General features: G+C 39.5%; 1 protein-coding gene across 3 annotated transcripts in view; it reads right to left on the bottom strand.

Annotated features, from left to right (window-relative positions):
• LOC121381062 (zinc finger CCCH domain-containing protein 10-like) overlaps nucleotides 1–16,033 on the bottom strand; it is a 168,409-nt gene that overhangs the window by 132,128 nt on the left and 20,248 nt on the right. For all 3 annotated transcript variants that reach the window (XM_041510150.1, XM_041510148.1, XM_041510149.1), the window contains one exon: nucleotides 953–1,092. The gene's annotated coding sequence lies outside the window, so the exon portion shown is untranslated. The remainder of the gene's footprint in view (nucleotides 1–952; nucleotides 1,093–16,033) is intronic.

Below are 16,033 nucleotides of genomic sequence, written 5' to 3'. Positions count from 1 at the left end.
GGTTTTGTAATTTTCCAATACATCTGCATATACATGGAGCTAGTATGTGATAATGTAGTATACAGGTATATATGCTGATTCACTTACAGACATATCTGTCTTAAAGGGACAGACCCTAGTTTCAACCCGTTAAAATTAACACTAAGTTTAGTTAATCTACAAACCTATAACACATTTGGATAAAGTAACAATTACGTGAAACATGAGTCTATGACTTTGAAATGGTGAAATACCATCTAAAAATAGACTAAAACCCGACTTCATAACTGTTACTTCTCAGACCCACGTGCATTTTTAAAAATATGAGAAATGTATTTTGTGGTATTAAAACAGCAGGGTGACCAAAAAGACTTCGAATGTACGGAAAGTGATAATCTAAACCATAAAGTATGATTTCAGTTATTAAAAACATCTATGATAGGAAAAACACTTTTACTTTTCTTCTTACGTCAAACCCAACTGAAATTATTTACCAAACACATTTTAATAGAATGATGGGACAGACTAAAGTTCTAAAGTATGCATGACCATGCAATACCCAATACATTTTAACCCAAGCTGATGCAACTAGCTGTGACTTAAACATTTTAGACCTGAACATACAAATAAATTTCATTTTTATTAAAATTCCTTCACATCTAAATTGTTGACAATATGTTTAATGTGCCAGAGTATCAACTAGACCAGAAGCATTTTGAGTCTGGCTGCTTTAACAAACTGCAAATTTGACATTTTAGACCTAAAAGGTCCAAATGAATTTCTCTTTAATAACATTCTGCACAATGTCTACAGTTTGAAAAGTATTTAGTCCTAAACTATCCACCAAACAGGACCCTATTCATTTAAACTCTGGCTGCTGTAACCAGTGGTGGCTTCACGAATAGAAGACAAACTTGACGCGAGCGCCACAATCAATGGACATTAGTTGTCAGCAAGCAGACGGCAGACTTACCTCTGGTGACAAATCCACGATGAATAAGCACTCATTCAAATGCAAATTCAATTTACTTTGCCAAATATCTGTGGATTCTGGAGTTTAGAACGATGGCCGTCGACAGATGCTATCCTTCATTGAAATCCAATTTGCCCATCCTGTAATAAAATAGAAAACAAATAGTGTTGAGTCCGTGCCATACTTGGCGTTTCTTCTGCAAATAAGGTTAGTAAGAGCCTTGTAAATTCACGGTGTGGTTACTGGTACATCTGTTGCGGTATATTCCCCTCTTGGGATGCATGTTTAAATCTTCTCATTTCAACTACTACCAAACTAGCATTCGTTTATGTGCGGACAATGTAACAAAGCTAATCCAGTGAATTCCAGCACAATAAGTTAATGCGTTGTTTTGTTTAACGACACCACTAGAGCGCATTGATTTATTCATCATCGGTTATTGGATATTAAACATTTGGTTTCTCTGATTTATACTCTTGGAGGAAACCTGCTACATTTTGCCATTAGCAACAAGGGATCTTTCATGTGCATTTTCCCACAGACAGAACATCACAAACCACAGTCTCTGAAATACCTGTCATGAGGCACTGGTTGTGACTGAAAAAAACAACAATCAAAGAATAGGTCTTATGGGGTTTGATCCTGCAACCAAAGTACCTCAGGGAAGTGCTCTACCGACCGAGTTAGATCCACCCCTCCAACACATCCTGCTACCAAAGCAGCTCAGGGAAGTGCTGTACCGACCGAGTTAGATCCCACCCCTCCAACACATCCTGCTACCAAAGCAGCTCAGGGAAGTGCTCTACCGACCGAGTTAGATCCCACCCCTCCAACACATCCTGCTACCAAAGCAGCTCAGGGAAGTGCTGTACCGACCGAGTTAGATCCACCCCTCCAACACATCCTGCTACCAAAGCAGCTCAGGGAAGTGCTGTACCGACCGAGTTAGATCCACCCCTCCAACACATCCTGCTACCAAAGCAGCTCAGGGAAGCGCTCTACCGACGAGTTAGATCCACCCCTCCAACACATCCTGCTACCAAAGCAGCTCAGGGAAGCGCTCTACCGACCGAGTTAGATCCCACCCCTCCAACACATCCTGCTACCAAAGCAGCTCAGGGAAGCGCTCTACCGACCGAGTTAGATCCACCCCTCAACACATCCTGCTACCAAAGCAGCTCAGGGAAGCGCTCTACCAACCAAGCTAGATCCCACCCCTTCAATAATAAGCAACATCTACAAGTGTAGTTAAACTTGCTTAACATGCATATCTGCATGCTGCCGAGACATTTTATGCAGATATATATATGCAATTAACAGAAAAGGTAAACTAATATGCAATTAAGTGGAATCAGCTGTTCATGTTTCAATTAACTAGCCAATTAGTTTCAGCTTTTTCCTTAAGAAATTGCTCGTATTCATCGACAGAATTTCTTTAATTTAAATATACTCCTATTTCTAAAGTACAGTGAATATCAACTGTATACATTTGTAGCTATAGCAGACCAGTTTCTGAAGCAACATGTGTCTTTAAGGTCACCCATAGGTTAATTAGGCAAAAACAGCAGATTCTAATGGCAATGCAGCCTTCATGCATAATATTCACAGAACTAAAACCTACTTTATCGAAAATCCAATAATCTAGAAATATATCACTGTTGGGCAAAAATTATACAAGTGAAAATCACAATACATGGTTAGAGTAGCCAGTGGACATATTGTTCTAGTATCAATTACTGTATGAAGAATATAAAACTTTAAAACATTTATTTACATTTAAAATATTCATTCAGTATACGTAACTGTACACATACATGTAATACATACCTTTATCATATAATATCTTAAATTTTCAGTGCAATCAAAGTATGTGATATTTTTAAGATCACATACTTTAAGAATTTGATAACTTTGCAAATTAGATGTAAATTAATTGAGGTCACAGCACTAGGTTTATTGACATTTAAGCAAACGTACTTGTGTGACACTCCATAATTGACGTATGCATTCATAGTCATCGAATAAAAACATTTCAATGGCAATCTGACACTGAAAGCTGTCCAGCGTTAAGAAAACTAAAAAAAATTAAGCCCTAGTTTGTTTTGATGTAAGGACATCCAAAATGTTTGACATCAAAAATACACCGTGCCACATATTCTTACATCATTTGAATATCTTGTAATGGCGGACTGGAATTAAAGTTGTGTGTACATTTTACAAAAACACATTGTATTAAGCTTGAGATTATATGATAAAGAGATTATTACCCTCGTGTATTTTGGTATCGTCAATATCATATATTAGGAATAAAAATAATGTATTATGCTTGCCAGAGGCTCACATAATACAATTTTTATTGCTAATACAAGATATTGACGATGCCGAAAAACACTCTGGTAATAACCTCTATGTATTGACCAGTTACCCAAGTGAAATATATAGATATTATTACATGAGCATGTGTGCCATATAATTTTTATGGAAAATGTTTAGGAAATGTTTTATTCCCCTAAAACATTAAATACAGGTTGTTAATCATATTTTAAATTGATTACAACGGTCGCTAATCAAAATCAATTTTTTTAATGAAGTATTTCCTGATATATGTGGTGTTTTAGAACCATTGTTATCAATGTTAGTATTAAAACATGCCATACAAATATTGCACACGTCAATCCCTGCACAATCAAAACGAGTGAAAGATAATGGTTAATCTGCTTAATATGACACTATCACAGACTTGAGGAATATCTTCTAATCAGCCCGGCTGACAACAACACTGGCAGCCTGCATGTTCCTCAAACCACTTTCAATTAACAACTGTCACGCAAGCTAAAATGGCTGAACAGGTATTTTGGAGATGTGTTTATTTTATTATCATGCAGCTACACGCAGCCTGTCAAGAATGCAATCTGCTCATTTGTGCTGTCATCATAGTTAAATCCTAACCGGCACTTAATCATTGATTTAGTGGCACTGAAATTATTTACACTAAAGCTTAAGTTTGTTTTGTTTAATAACACCACTAGAGCACATTGATTTATTAATTACTGGCTATTGGATGTCAAACATTTGGTAATTTTTACATATAATCTTAGAGAGGAAACATTTTTCCATTAGTAGCAAAGGATCTTTTATATGCACCATCCCACAGACAGGATAGCACATACTACGGCCTTTGATATACCAGTTATGGTGCTCTGGCTGGATCGAGAAATAGCCTAATGGGACCATCAATGGAGATCCATCCCAGACCAACTGCGCATCTGATAGCCACTGGGCTGCATGTCCCGCCAAACCCAAAAGGTGCCTTTAAAGTTATATGTATTGGAAGTTACAGACATTTAAACCAGCCTCGGTGGCGTCGTGGCAGGCCATCGGTCTACAGGCTGGTAGGTACTGGGTTCGGATCCCAGTCGAGGCATGGGATTTCTAATCCAGATACAGACTCCAAACCTTGAGTGAGTGCTCCGCAAGGCTCAATGGGTAGGTGTAAACCACTTGCACCGACCAGTGATCCATAACTGGTTCAACAAAGGCCATGGTTTGTGCTATCCTGCCTGTGGGAAGTGCAAATAAAAGATCCCTTGCTGCTAATTGGAAGAGTAGCCCATATAGTGGCGACAGCGGGTTTCCTCTCAAAATCTGTGTGGTCTGACGCCATATAACCGTAAATAAAATGTGTTGAGTGCGTCGTTAAATAAAACAATCTTGCTTTCTTTATAGACATTTAAATGTATGTATTCTCACTAGCAGGAGGCAGTCGTATTCCCAGAGATGTCTTTGATATTCCCTCCATTCACCCTACCCCACCTACCAAATTCCAGAGGTTTTCAAACATTACACTACCAATTCAAGATTTGTATCCAATTAATTTATTGGGTGGGGTGGAAAGCGCTCACTCGATGTGCGGTCTGTCTGGGATTGATACCCGTCAGTGGGCCCATTGGGCCATTTCTCATTCCAGCCAGTGCACCACGACTGGCATATCAAAGGCTGTGGTATGTATTACCCTGTCTGTGGGACGGTGCATATAAAAGATCCCTTGCTGCTACTCAAAAAGAGTAGATCATGAAGTTGTGATACCGGTAGCGGGTTTCCTCTCTCAATATCTGTGTAGTCCTTAACCATATGTCTGATGCCATATAACCGTAAAGAAAATGTGTTGAGTGCGTCATCAAATAAAACATTTCCTTCTTCTTCCAATTAATTTAGTTTTAGTTTAGTTAATCTGCAAACCTGTAACACATTTGGAGAAACTTACAATTGAGTGAAACACGAATCTGTGACTTTGAAATGGTGAAATACCCTCTAAAATAGACTAAAACTCGACTCCATAACTTTTACCTCTCAGATGCAATGCGTTTTTAAAATTATGAGAAATGCATTTTATAATATTAAAAACACCAGGACGACCAAAAACACTTAATGTATGGAAATGGCTAATCTAAACAAGGAAATCTAAGTAAAGTGTGATTTCAGTTATCAAAATCGGCTTTAATAGGCAAAACTTTGCCTTGGTGTTAAAAACTAGGGTATGTCCCTTTACCTACCAATGAGTAATTAGTATTAAACACACTCTGGATGAGAGCTCGGTACACATTACCTATCAATGAGTAATTAGTATTACACTCTGGATGAGAGCTCGGTACACATTACCTACCAATGAGTAATTAGTATTAAACTCTGGATGAGAGCTCGGTACACATTACCTATCAATGAGTAATTAGTATTAAACACACTCTGGATGTGAGCTCGATACACATTACCTATCAATGAGTAATTAGTATTAAACTCTGGATGAGAGCTCGGTACACATTACCTATCAATGAGTAATTAGTATTAAACTCTGGATGAGAGCTCGGTACACATTACCTATCAATGAGTAATTAGTATTAAACTCTGGATGAGAGCTCGATACACATTACCTATCAATGAGTAATTAGTATTAAACACACTCTGGATGAGAGCTCGGTACACATTACCTATCAATGAGTAATTAGTATTAAACACACTCTGGATGAGAGCTCGGTACACATTACCTATCAATGAGTAATTAGTATTAAACTCTGGATGAGAGCTCGGTACACATTACCTATCAATGAGTAATTAGTATTAAACACACTCTGGATGAGAGCTCGATACACATTACCTACCAATGAGTAATTAGTATTAAACTCTGGATGAGAGCTCGGTACACATTACCTACCAATGAGTAATTAGTATTAAACACACTCTGGATGAGAGCTCGGTATCCATTACCTACCAATGAGTAATTAGTATTAAACACACTCTGGATGAGAGCTCGGTACCCATTACCTACCGATGAGTAATTAGTATTAAACACACTCTGGATGAAAGCTTGGTACACATTACCTACCAATGAGTAATTAGTATTAAACATTCTGGATGAGAGCTCGGTACACATTTCCTTTTAATTAGTAATTAGTATTAAACATTCTCGATGAGAGCTCGGTACACATTACCTACCAATGAGTAATTAGTATTAAACATTCTCGATGAGAGCTCGGTACACATTTCCTATCAACGAGTAATTAGTATTAAACATTCTGGATGAGAGCTCGGTACACATTTCCTATCAATGAGTAATTAGTATTAAACATTCTCGATGAGAGCTCGGTACACATTTCCTATCAATGGGTATATTATTTCATGTGAACCGTTGTTTTACTTTCTCTTAAAACAATTTTAAACTGACATGAACAACCAATAAAGTTACAAGGTGAATTGTTTGTTCTAAAGAAAAAAGTTTCAAACTTAAGAATCACACAAACTTTATTGATGAATTATCTTCTGTTTTAGAATGATTGATCAATACTTGATGAACACCACATCAGTATAGTTAAATTGCATCTCATTGGTTTAGTAAAGGTAAATACCCGGTGTGAAAAGATATGGTCACCTAAGATTTCGAAATACTGTCCCGGCCCTGCTACAACACTGAGGATTTTACCCGAGGGTAAAAATCTGTATCTGAGGGTACAGTTAAAGTCCGACTTGTTTAACAATACCACTAGAGCACATTGATTTATTAATCAACAGTTATTGGATGTCTCAAACATTTGGTAATTCTGACATATAGTCTTAGAGAGGAAACCGCTACATTTTTCCCATTAATATCATCATCCCACAGACAGGATAGCACAAACCACGGCCTGTGATATACCAGTCATATGGCACACTGGGTCCACAGATGGGGATTGATCCCACCCCAATCACACATTAGGCGAGGGCTTTACCTCTGGGCTACGTCCAGCCCACAAGGGTAGAGATTCAAACCCTAAAAATTGCAGAATGACATTGTTTTACAAAGGTTAAAAAGCAGTTTATATGTTCATGTATTACCGGCCTTGGTGGCATCATGGTTAGGCCATCGGTCTACAGGCTGGTAGGTACTGGGTTCGAATCCCAGTTGAGGCATGGGAGTTTTAATCCAGATACCAACTCCAAACCCTGAGTGAGTGCTCCCTCCGCAAGGCTCAATGGGTAGGTGTAAACCACTTGCACCGACCAGTGATCCATAACTGGTTCAACAAAGGCCATGGTTTGTGCTATCCTGCCTGTGGGAAGCGCAAATAAAAGATCCCTTGCTGCCTGTCATAAAAGAGTAGCCTATGTGGCGACAGTGGGTTTCCTCTAAAAAACAGTGTTAGAATGACCATATGTTTGACGTCCAATAGCCGATGATAAGATAAAAAATCAATGTGCTCTACTGGCGTAATTAAATAAAACAAACTTTACGGGTTTTTTGTTCATGTATCCTTTGCAACGAGTCAGTGACATGTAGACATGAAATGCTCTACAATCATCATTCATTTATCTGTAATACTAGAAGCTGTGCTTTTCCGAGATCATAAAGTGAAAAAAATAGACAGAAACTGTATCTTTAAAAAAAACAAATAAAAAAAAACAAAAAAACAAAACAATCCCAGTCCTAGCAGGTCTAATATCCAGTGCAAACTAAACTATTCATGAGCTAGCAGTTTTCAAGAGTCGTGTTCACACTCTTAGGCAAGTACTTAATACAGCGTTACGATCTTTACTTTTTGTCATAAATTTAACTTGCCTGTTAATTAGAACTCATACAGTTCTTCTAAGAAAACATGAATGTAAAAAGATCCAGGAAGCGACAATACTAATTTCGATGGTTAGACACCTTGACAAGAGGACGATGGGATGTCACTGAAAAAAACTAAATTAAAAACAATGTTCGTTATCAGGTTTTTCAAGTTTCCTGATTGTAATTCTTTTATGTCACACTTTAAGTGGCCTACTTTTCAAAGCCAGATTGTACAGTTTTGTAAAATCTTAAAATTTCATGTCACCTGAATAGTTTCAACTCATATGTGCATTATAAATCCCACAGGTTTGGGGGAAAAAACACAAGATTCCTGTTAAAACTGGATAAATATTTTCCTGCATGTACATACTCAGAGTATGAAAACCCTGAGTAAACTGGAACCTATCCAATCAATGCATGAAAACCCGGAATAAACTTTAATCTGTCCATTCCGGAAATTGGATGTATTTTCTGCACAAAAACATTGAATTCAATTATCTGAAGAAAAAAAAACTGCTGAATAAATGGAGTCGTCAAGAAGAGCAGATGTTTCAGTGGTCTCATTCCACACATTGTGTCACCAGGATAATTTCAAATACATTTTGTGATGCTTGATTGTTATTAGTTGTAATTGCAAAACACTGTAGTGCCTGTCAGTTACTATTGTATTACAAAGTGATGACATTCAATGAGCCATCATACTCAGTTATTGAAACAGTTTTAAAAACAAAAAAATTAAATGGATTTATCAACTTAATAGGTCATAGCCTAATACTCTTCATAAGGGTGGGACGTAGCCCAGTGGTAAAACTCTCACTTGATTTGCTGTCGCCCTAGGATCAATCCACTCGAGCCAGTGCACCACGACTAGTGTATCAAAGGCTGTGGTATGTGCTATCCTGTCTGTGGGATGGTGCATATAAAAGATCCCTTGCTACTAATGGAAAAAGGTAGCGGGTTTCATCTCTATGACTGTGTCAAAATTATTATATGTTTGACATCCAATAGCCAATGTGCTCTAGTGGTGTTAAACAAAAAAAACAAAAAACTTCTTCTCAGAGGTCCTGCGTGGATGCAGGATTTCTGAAGGGGGGGGAGGGCGGGGTCCAAATATGATGACTGATCTCTCCTTTTACACAGCGTGCCTCTTATAGCATGTAGAAAAGTTAATATAATCACGTTTCCCCTTAAAAGTTATGGTCGGTTTTCAAAACGAGGGGGGGGGGGGGGGGTCCCGGACCCCCTGGATCCGCTACTGTACTGGTAGATAATCAAATATAGATGGGCCATTTTATACCAGCTCCTGATAGGGTATTCCAAACTGGATAGGCTTGACTAATATGTACCACTGCTGAAGCTGGACGAGATGGGCCAAACTACTCTAACCACAGCTAACACATGTTGGTAACAACAGTCCTCGGTGTTTAAACAGTGGTAGAAATTAGGAAATATTTTCACTGGCCCAGGGGACTAGTAGCTGTGGAAAGTTACTAGTCCCCAGGAAAAATCACTAGCCCCCCCCCCCCCCTCACTTCATTACTGAAGCAGTTTGAGAAGACGAAACCTATATGGGACCTAGCAAGTTGTTGTTCAAGGATTGAACACATGTTACTGTGTTGCTTGTACTTAACATGAATAAAAGTAAAGTTTCAAATGTGTTGTCATTTGTGGTTAGTTTTCATATTTGTTTAATGGAGATTCCTTATTTAAGTTTATTCCTAAGTTTCTGGCTAACAATACTTTTTAAAAGATCATAATTACATATGATAAACATTACAGTAAAGTACACCAACTTCGTCGTCATTCAGTAAATGTTCGGGTTTTTTAATTCCCCCCCCCCCATCCCTATAATCAGAATATTACGGCAATTTTCGGAATATTCGGAAACAAAAACCGGAAAGTTCCAACTGTGTTTGCAGTAAATATCCGGATTTATCGAGACCAAACGAAACTCCAGATACTTTTTGACTTTGTCAATCTGTCATAGCAATTTATTTTGATGAAATCCATCTACAGTTTGTATGTTTAAAAGGTTTCAATGGCAAAATAGTTTGACTGTCGCATCATGAATCTGGGTCACAACTGCCCGGTATTACTTGCCCAGGGAACTAGCGCCATTTAAATTGCACTTGCCTCCAGGGATTTCTACTCGCCTGGGGCGAGTGTTAGCTTCTATCCCTGGTTTAATGGGAGCTATCACTGTCACTTCCCCATCACTCACCTATGACTACTTTTATTTCTTCTTTTTGTTTTTTAAATTTAACAACACCACTAGAGCACATCAATTAATTAATCAATGGTTACTGAATGTCAAACATTTTGTAATTCTGACTCATAGTTATCAGAGGAAACCTGCTACGTTTGCATTAGCAGCAAGGGATCTTTTATATGCACTTTCCCACAGACAGGAAAGCACATACCATGGCCTTAGACCAGTTGTGATGGCCCTGAGACTAGTTGTTGAAGGAGAGTAATTTTTAGTACCCCTTAGCATGTGAATTATAAGGTATCAATTGGTAATATCTTATATGGCTCCCCATGATCTCATCTAAGGGGACCGGCCTCGGTGGCGTAGTGGTTAGGCCATCGGTCTACAGACTGGTAGGTACTGGGTTTTTTAATCCAGATAACGACTCCAAACCCCGAGTGAGTGCTCCACAAGGCTCAATGGGTACTTGCACCGACCAGTGATCCATAACTGGTTCAACAAAGGCCATGGTTTGTGCTATCCTGCCTGTGGGAAGCGCAAATAAAAGATCCCTTGCTGCTAATCGGAAAGAGTAGCCCATGTAGTGACGACAGCGAGTTTCCTCTCAAAATCTGTGTGGTCCTTAACCATATGTCTGACGCCATATAACCATAAATAAAATTTGTGGAGTGCGTCGTTAAATAAAACATTTCTTTCTCTTTTTCTTTCTAATCTAAGGGAGCAATAATCACACTTCTCAGGTTTTTTCAAGGTGAGGTGTACAACAACAGAAGCTAGAAACCCTACATGGCAGAAGAGTGGCCACCTCTACACTAAATCATATCATAATGCATGCATCAAAGAGGTATATAACACACACTGTCCCACCTGCCAGGATCAGAGTAAAATAGTCTGGCTTCAAACAAACCATGGAAGTGAAATCCTTTGGTCTATGGAGGACCCGCAGTGCATAGAAGCACTTGTTCAGACCACCGGGGTCCCTGTCTGACTGTTTGAAGAACAAGATGCACAGCTCACACGTGATTGTAATAACTGATGTATTATAATGAAAATGTGGATACATGTACATAAAAACAGAAAGGTTCAGTTGTCATCAGTCCTGTGAGAAGAACGATTTTGGGTTTTTTTTTGTTTAACGACACCACTAGAGAACATTGATTTATTAATCATCGGCTATTGGATGTCGAACATATGGTAATTTTGACAGTTTTAGAGAGGAAACCTGCTAAATTTTTCCATTAGTAGCAAGGGATCTTTTATATGCACCATCCCACATACAGGATAGCACATACCATGGCCTTTGATATACCAGTTGTGGTGCACTGGCTGGAATGAGAAATAGCCCAATGGGCCCATCGATTGGCATCGATCACAAACCAACTGCACATCAAGAGAGCGCTTTACCACTATGGCTATATGGCGTCAGACATACGGTTAAGGACCACACAGATATTGATAGAGGAAACCCGCTGTTGCCACTTCATGGGCTACTCTTTCCGATTAGCAGCATGGGATCTTTTATATGTACCATCCCACAGACAGAGTAGTACATACCACAGCCTTTGATATACCAGTTGTGGTGCACTGGCTGGAATGAGAAATAACCTAATGGGCCCACCGATGCGGATCGATCCTACACCGACCGCGCATCGAGCGAACGATGTACCATTGGGCTACGTCCCGCCCCGAATATAAAAATAAAGCAACATGTATATACTAGAATTAGCCAAAAAGAAAACATCAAAGAACAAAAAAACATTTTAGCTATTTAAGTCTTAGCAATTCAGGTTAAAGTAAATTTACTCCGGGTTTAAACTATACTCTTCAAAAAAAGAAACGCAAAAGGGTACAAATGGGTTATAACTCCGATTTTATGTTTCCTACCGGTTCATGCTTTGTGAATATAAGGTCAATGCATGTCCCAAACACATTCCCACGGTTACATTCGATAAAACGCAGCTACTGTACAATAAAGTTCCAAAATGTGAATATTCGCAAAAACGCAGCCACGTGCAAACCATGTCACCACTGCACATGCGTTGTCTGCACGTGCAACATGAACACCGACAGTATAAAAGTGCAGGGTGTTCGCTTGCCTGGCCTCTGTATCTGGCCGACAGTTGACAATCCAGGACATGCTACGTCTCAGTGAACCGCAGAGAAACAATGCCATCGGCCGACTAGACGCAGGCGAATCCAGAACGGCCGTTGCCAGGGCATTCCATGTGTCCCCAAGCACCATCTCCAGACTATGGGACCATTACCAGCAACATGGATCAACACGTGACCTCCCTAGATCCGGTCGACCACGGGTCACTACCCCCGGGCAGGACCGCTACATCCGGGTACGCCACCTTCGGGAACGATTGACTACTGCCACCTCCACAGCCGCAGCAATACCAGGTTTGCGCAGGATATCCGACCAGACCGTACGGAACCGCCTACGTGAGGTAGGAATTCGTGCCAGACGTCCAGTTCGAGGTGTCATCTTAACACCACAACACCGTCGACTCCGACTGCAGTGGTGCCAGATTCATCGACAATGGCCTCAACTGCGATGGAGACAGGTGTGGTTCAGTGACGAGTCCCGATTTCTGCTCCGACGTCATGATGGAAGATGTCGCGTGTATAGGCGTCGTGGTGAACGTTATGCGGCAAACTGCGTGCAGGAAGTGGACAGATTCGGCGGGGGTAGTGTCATGGTGTGGGCAGCCATCTCACACACTGGCAGAACTGACCTGGTCCACGTGCAGGGCAACCTGAATGCACAGGGCTACATTGACCAGATCCTCCGGCCACACATCGTTCCAGTTATGGCCAACGCCAACGCAGTGTTCCAACATGACAACGCCAGGCCTCACACAGCACGTCTCACAACGGCTTTCCTACAGAACAATAACATTAATGTCCTTCCTTGGCCATCGATATCACCGGATTTGAACCCAATTGAGCATCTATGGGACGAGTTGGACCGACGCCTCCGACAGCGACAACCACAGCCCCAGACCCTGCCCGAGCTGGCAGCAGCCTTGCAGGCCGAGTGGGCCACCATCCCCCGGGACGTCATCCGTACTCTGGTTGCTTCAATGGGCAGGTGGTGCCAGGCAGTTGTCAATACACGCGGAGGCCACACCCGGTATTGACTCCAGATGACCTTGACCTTGGTGGTGTGTCCTATCACTTACTCACAATGGACTAGAGTGAATTGTGAACAATCCTGCAACATTTGGTAATTATCGGACTCACCATTCAATAAATAAATCAATTCTCCAAATGTTACGACAATGTGGTTTTGCGTTTCTTCTTTTGAAGAGTATATTATCAGTTACTCAGTTTGTTCTACCTAGAGTAAAAATACATATGCATCATTGATAAATTAAAACTGACAAAATTCAGTCAACAAAACATGATGTAAGATGTAAGATTTTTAACTGAAATTTGATAGAACGGGATTTTTTTTATGATCGGCTATGTATGGTATACCAGTATATTAATGACTCATTAAGTTCTATTCTGGGATATTAATTATCAGACTATAACGCAAGACTATAACCACGGTGATACTTCACTTATGGAACTCTTTTGTCTATATTGGTTGGAATAATACAAGAAATCACTTGGTACAAAACAAACCACTAATTACCTTCAAACTTTATGAAAGAAAGAAAGAAAGAAAGAAAGAAATGTTTTATTTAACGACGCACTCAACACATTTTATTTACGGTTATATGGCGTCAGACATATGGTTAAGGACCACACAGATTTTGAGAGGAAACCCGCTGTCGCCATTACATGGGCTACTCTTCCGATTGGCAGCAAGGGATCTTTTATTTGCGCTTCCCACAGGCAGGATAGCACAAACCATGGCCTTTGTTGAACCAGTTATGGATCACTGGTCGGTGCAAGTGGTTTACACCTACCCATTGAGCCTTGCGGAGCACTCACTCAGGGTTTGGAGTCGGTATCTGGATTAAAAATCCCATGCCTCGACTGGGATCCGAACCCAGTACCTACCAGCCTGTAGACCGATGACCTGCCACGACGCCACCGAGGCCGGTCTTATGAAAGAAAGAAAGAAAGAAATGTTTTATTTAATGACGCACTCAACACATTTTATTCATGGTTATATGGCGTCAGACATATGGTTAAGGACCACACAGATTTTGATAGGAAACCCGCTGTCGCCACTACATGGGCTACTCTTCCGATTAGCAGCAAGGGATCTTTTATTTGTGCTTCCCACAGGCAGGACAGCACAAACCATGGCCTTTGTTGAACCAGTTATGGATCACTGGTCGGTGCAAGTGGTTTACACCTACCTATTGAGCCTTGCGGAGCACTCACTCGGTATCTGGATTAAAAATCCCATGTCTCGGTATCTGGATTAAAAATCCTATGCCTCGACTGGGATCTGAACCCAGTACCTACCAGCCTGTAGACCGATGGCCTACCACGACGCAACAGAGGCCGGTCAAACTTGATGAAATGGATAGACACATATGACTAGCATTAATATACTTACAATCATACAGTGGTTTTACATTAACATATCCAAATCTAATGGCATTAACAGTCTACGTCATTCTCAAACAGCTGATTTGGGGACATCGTGTGTAAGATTACATACGTATTGTACAGTGTAAAATGTAGCTTTCATTCCAATAATTGTACAGTGAAACCCCTCTTAACCGGACACCCACCATACAAAGTAAAAAGTCTGATTTTAAGGGGTATCCAGTTTAGAGAGGTTTCATTATGTACCGATATTTAAAAAGGAACCATTAAAAAGGTCTAGTTTTGAGGGAATTCCAGTTTACAGAGGGTCCAGTATAGAAGAGTTTTACTGTATCAAGCATACTCTGTACAGTATGTGCCTTCTGATTAGTGGAAAATGCAAGTAAAAATATTCCTGCCTCCAACATGTTTTTAGACAATATGAATGATATCCAATAACTGATGCCAGACGCCATATAACCTTAAATAAAATGTGTTGAGTGCATCGTTAAATAAACCATTTCCTTCCTTCCTTCCAATAACTGATGAATAACTTCTTTTCTTTTTTGCTTTCTTTTCTCTTTATTTGTTACTGCTTGAAAATCATAATATCTGATATCATATTGAAATTTAGAGAAGACAAAAACAAATCAAATAAAGAAAAGAAAAATCACCAACACAAAAAACATTTTAACAGTACAAACATACAAAATGTTGTTATCTGAAAGGGTTTTTTTTAATTTAAAAAATGTTGTGCACAACTTCATTTTTTTTCTTTTTAAATGAAGAAAACAAATGTTACTACATGTACTGTTATTAAGTTTGAATCGATCCGGTTTTCTAAGTCAATATATGGTAAATGACAAGAGCTTTTACTAAAAACATTTCTACCAATGTCCTCTGCATCAAATAGGATCCATTAACAAAAGTCTGCAGTTTGTTTGGTGCCAGATTTAAATTTAACAATATTTCATCCTACATGAAATAAGTAGAATCTCAATGGAAAAAAAAAGAAGACAGAAAACTCCATACATGAATGTGTTTAATATATAATTTCAAACAAATATCGTCAATTCCAAAAAATTTCAAACTTTTCTTGCATCAACCAGAATAGACTGAATTGTAATAAAGCTGCTGTTGTTAAAATTCTCTTTTGATCTTACAAATACAAACACAGTGGCAAAAACTGATTGTTAAGACCCTAACACACCACCAGACAGTATACACATAAGTAAACCATTTGCTATCTGAACCAGGAAACTACAATATTTAAAGTAAAAACTACGGTTTTAACAGA

The sequence above is a fragment of the Gigantopelta aegis genome, chromosome 9 (assembly GCF_016097555.1).
Source record: "Gigantopelta aegis isolate Gae_Host chromosome 9, Gae_host_genome, whole genome shotgun sequence".
Lineage (NCBI taxonomy): Eukaryota > Metazoa > Mollusca > Gastropoda > Neomphalida > Peltospiridae > Gigantopelta > Gigantopelta aegis.
The sequence above is the reverse complement of the archived record's forward strand: the minus strand, read 5'-3'. Positions and strand labels throughout refer to the sequence as shown.